The sequence below is a fragment of the Neovison vison genome, chromosome 10, assembly GCF_020171115.1.
Source record: "Neovison vison isolate M4711 chromosome 10, ASM_NN_V1, whole genome shotgun sequence".
In the NCBI taxonomy this organism is placed as follows: Eukaryota; Metazoa; Chordata; class Mammalia; order Carnivora; family Mustelidae; genus Neogale; species Neogale vison.
The window spans coordinates 5,715,863-5,720,161 of record NC_058100.1 but is presented as its reverse complement, the minus strand read 5'-3'; the positions used below and the strand labels follow the sequence as shown (position 1 = coordinate 5,720,161).

The window sequence follows — 4,299 nt, the reverse complement described above, 5'->3', positions numbered from 1 at the left end:
CTTTCCCGACACAACTGACCTGCTGCCCTCTGCGTTTCAGTTTGCCTTCCCTGGTTCTCCAACTTTCTAAGTCTTAGTTTTGGTCTCTGCGGAGGGCCCCAACTCCTCTTCCCCGGACACAGAGAGAACATGCTAGTGTCTGTCTGGCTAAACAGTGTTAGGACTTGGAAAATAATGGCACCCAGTCCAAACACGCCAAGTGACTGAGAGACCCTGCCTCGGTCATGTGACATCGAGATATCGCAAGAAATGTGGGCTTTGGTCTTCATCTCAGGCCCCCTGCTAGAGCTCCTAAAACTTTTGTAATTTCCTAAGAAAGAAAGAAACTGGGAGGATGTTTCCTTCTCCCCTTTCTTCTTTGCCCTGGTTCCTGTCCCAGAGCTCCTAAGTCCTTTGGAACTCCCTGGAGAGGTGGGTGTTACAGTCTAACGAGGTGACTCCTGGCAGGCTCCTGGAGAGCTTCAGGATGCGGTCTGGTCACCAGAACAAGTATTGTGATTAGAAACTTGGAAATTTCCGTTGACACCCCCAATCTCCTCTGGAGAGAGGCTGGAGATTGAGTTCATAATGGATCGTGCCTCCTTGATGAGACCCCCCAACAAAAATAAATAAATTAATAAAATAAAATATCCCTGAGGTAGGGGGTCCGCAGCGCTTCCAGGCTGGGGAACCCATGGAAACCCTATGCCCCTTCCCACCTACCCTTCCCTAGGCATCTCCTCCGTCTGGTGTTCCTGCGTCGCATCCTTTTCTCACAAACCGGTGCTGGGGTGTGTGACCCGTTTTCCCGCGTTCCCGGAGTCATTCTAGCCCATGATCAAGCGGGAGGAGGAGGTGGTGAGAAGCTCCGTCTATAGCCGGTTGGTCCCAAGCACAGGTGACAACTTGCACTTGTGACAGGTGCCTGCGGCGGGGGGGTGGGGGGAACTGGGGGGGGGTGTGTCCGGTGGGACCGAGTCCTGAACCCGTGGGATCTGCCGCTGCCCCTGAGGGCCCGGGGCGGGAACCGAGCGGAACTGGAGGACTCGGGCCGGCGTCCCGGGGCGCGGCTGGCGCGGAGGCGGGAGACGGCGCGGCCCGCGTTTCCGGAGCCCCGGGCGGCCCTCGGCGGCTCCCCCTCCCGCAGCGGCCGCGCTGCCCCAGCTCGCGCGCGGCCGGAGCTTCTCGGCCCATCGGTCCCGCCCGCGGCCGCCCAGCGGCAAGGCGGCTTTGCAGGCAGCGGCTGCCGGCCCGTTTCCGTAGTGTAGTGGTTATCACGTTCGCCTCACACGCGAAAGGTCCCCGGTTCGAAACCGGGCGGAAACACGCGTCCCTTTTGCCGGCGGTGTCGGGGTCCTGCGGCCGAATCGGCCCACCCCCCGCGGCAGGAGGCCGTTCGGCAGGTGCCTTGTCCCTGCGGGGGCAGCGGGCGGCTTTGCAGCCCCCGCGCCGCCTCCTTTGCTTTGTCACTTTCCGGCCCCAGAAAGGGAAAGGAAGCCCGGGGTTCCGCTGCGGCCCCTGGGGGCCCCTGGGGGTTCTCGGTGGGACTCGGCCCAGGGCCCGCCTCTCGGCTGGGGGCGCCCCCTCCGGGGAATCGGCCAGCGGGTGCGGAGGCCCAGCGGTGCGGGGGCCGGATGGCCCGCAGGACCGAGGAGACCGAGGAGCGGGTCCCCACCAAGCCCGCCTTTCCCGGTTTCTCCGTTTTGGCGGCCACCACCCGGCCGCGTCTCACACGTGATCTCCTTCCTCCCTCCCTCTTCTCGGTCTCTCCCCAGGAGGACTCCCCAGGTCCTCGGTTCTCAATCGGTGGAAACGGTATGTTTTCCTCTAATTAAAAAGTTATTCTCACAATCCAACCCCTTCCTCACCAAAAATAGGCAAAACATTTGAACAGACACGTCACCAAAGAAGACAGATGAACAGATGATCGCAAGGAAAGGTGTTCAGCGTCATTTATTAGAGCAACGCAAATTAAAAACAATGCGCTACCTCGAGGTTATTCTGAAAACCTGCCTTGTCGGACGGTCAACAGTGGGACAAACGGATGCACGCGGGCCCTCGGGCTGTGGATCCAAAATCCACTTTGCAGTTTATTTAAAAGTTCAACTACTACACTGTGATTCTGCCGTTCTAATCCTTGGGATTTATGTTTAAAAAAAAAAAAAAAAAAAAAGCAAATGCAGGTGTGAAGACTTGTACCGGATGCTCATAGCAGCTTTATGTGTAATAGCCGGAAACTAGAAACAACCCAAAGGCCGATTAACCAGTGAAGGTAAATTGTTGTAACCCCATGCAACAAAACACTCCTCCACACTTCACTCCCCAAAAAAGGGAATGAACTATTGATAAACAACATGGATCTCCAAATAATTATGCTGATTGAAAGCCCGACCAAAAGAGAGTGCTATTTAAATTCCATTTATATAAAATTCTAGAAAATGGGGGCCCCTGAATGGCTCAGTCAGTTAAGTGCCTGACTCTTGGTTTTGGCCTGGTGGTGATCGCAGGATCGTAGGATCAAACCCAGAAGTCCAGGTCTGTGCTCACCGAGTCTGCTTGTCCTTCTCCCTCTGCTCCTGTCCTGCTCTTTCTCTGTCTCTCTCTCAAATAAAGAATAAAATCTTAAAAAAGAAGATTATAAAATTCTGGAAAATGAAAACTATAATGATAGAAGCAGATCATAGTTGCTTTGGCAGTGGGAGGAGAATGGCAGGAGATAATTAAAAAGGGGCCCCAAGAAATTTTATGGGAGGGGAGTGGGGATGAATATGTACAGTAGCTGTGGCCAGCTCTGTTATGACTTTTATTGCCCATAGGCACTTTGACCTTCTTGGGCCACTTCCTTCATAAGAACATATTTTTTAAATATTAAAAGCCTTTAAAAATACATCAGTATAAAAATATTTTACAAATGTGTTGGTATAAGGATGAATATCAATAAGTGAAAATATCTTAATATAAAAATTCATTTCCTTTGAGTTTAAAAGAATTTTTTAAGAATTAAAGCATTTTGGGGGCACCTGGGTGGCTCAGTGGGTTAAGCCTCTGCCTTTGGCTCAGGTCATGGTCTCAGGGTTCTGGGATGGAGCTCCATGTCGCTGTCGCTGGCGGGTTCTCTGCTCAGCAGGGAGCCTGCTTCCCCCTCTCTCTCTGCCTGACTTTCTGCCTACTTGTGATCTCTCTCCATGTCAAATAAATAAATAAAATCTTTTTTAAAAAAATTAATCATTTTTAAATTTACAATAAATTAAAGCATTTTCATAGATGTCTGACTATGGTGCATAACAGGCAAGTCAGCCCCGAGTTTAAAATGGTTACATTTTAAAGTTACAACTTAACAAGTTGTACATTTTAAATACTTAACACCTGCATGTCAAGTTTGCCTTAACATAGCTGTTAAAAACTGTTGTAGCTTTTCTTAGAAAAAATAAACATATATGTGAAGCTTGTCCTGGATACTCATATAAATATATATTTTAAAGTTGGTTTTTTTTTTCATTAAAAAGTTTGTACGAGGGGCGCCTGGGTGGCTCAGTGGGTTGAGGCCTCTGCTTTCGGCTCAGGTCCTGGTCCCAGGTTCCTGGAATCAAGCCCCGCATCAGGCTCTCTGCTCGGCGGGGAGCCTGCTTCCCAATCTCTCTGCCTGCCTCTCTGCCTGCTTGTGATCTCTGTCAAATACATAAAACCTTTAAAAAAAAAAAGTTTGTACGAGGGGCGCCTGGCTGGCTCTGTTGGTCTCTGTTGGCAGAGTATGTGACTCTTGACCTTGAGGTTGTGGGTTTGATCCCTACATTGGGAGTAGAGATTATTAAATAAAATTTTTTAAAGATTTTATTAATTTATTTGACAGAGAGAGACACAGCAAGAGAGAGGAAACAGAAGCAGGAGAAGTGGGAGAAGGAAAAGCAGGCTTCCTGACCAGCAGGGAGCCCAATGTGGGGCTAAATCCCAGAACCCTGGGATCATGACCTGAGCCAAGGCAGACGCTTAACGACTGAGCCACCCAGGCGCCCCTAAAAAATTTTTTTTTTAAATTCTAAGAAATCTAAAAAAAAAAAAAAGTTTTGTATAGAACAAAAATATATACTCACAAGATTAAATAATTTTTACGTGGATCTTAGGTACAGTGCGGATCTCAATGCACTGTCCTCGATCCACCTGGATGAGTACAAAACTATTTTGGGGGGGTCTAATGTCTTTTCTTTTATCCCTATTCCCTACTCCCACCCCCGCTAATGTGTTTGATATGTACCTTGGATGGTATGTATCCTTGTAAAATGTGCAGCTGTTGTGTGTGTAATTTTTGCACTTGGCACTGTG

General features: G+C 49.7%; 1 non-coding gene across 1 annotated transcript; it reads left to right on the top strand.

The window, feature by feature from the left end:
• The first annotated feature begins 1,232 nt into the window (after positions 1-1,232).
• Positions 1,233-1,305, top strand: TRNAV-CAC. Its single transcript has one exon. It is a non-coding gene; the product is annotated as a tRNA-Val (tRNA).
• Positions 1,306-4,299: the final 2,994 nt, after the last annotated feature.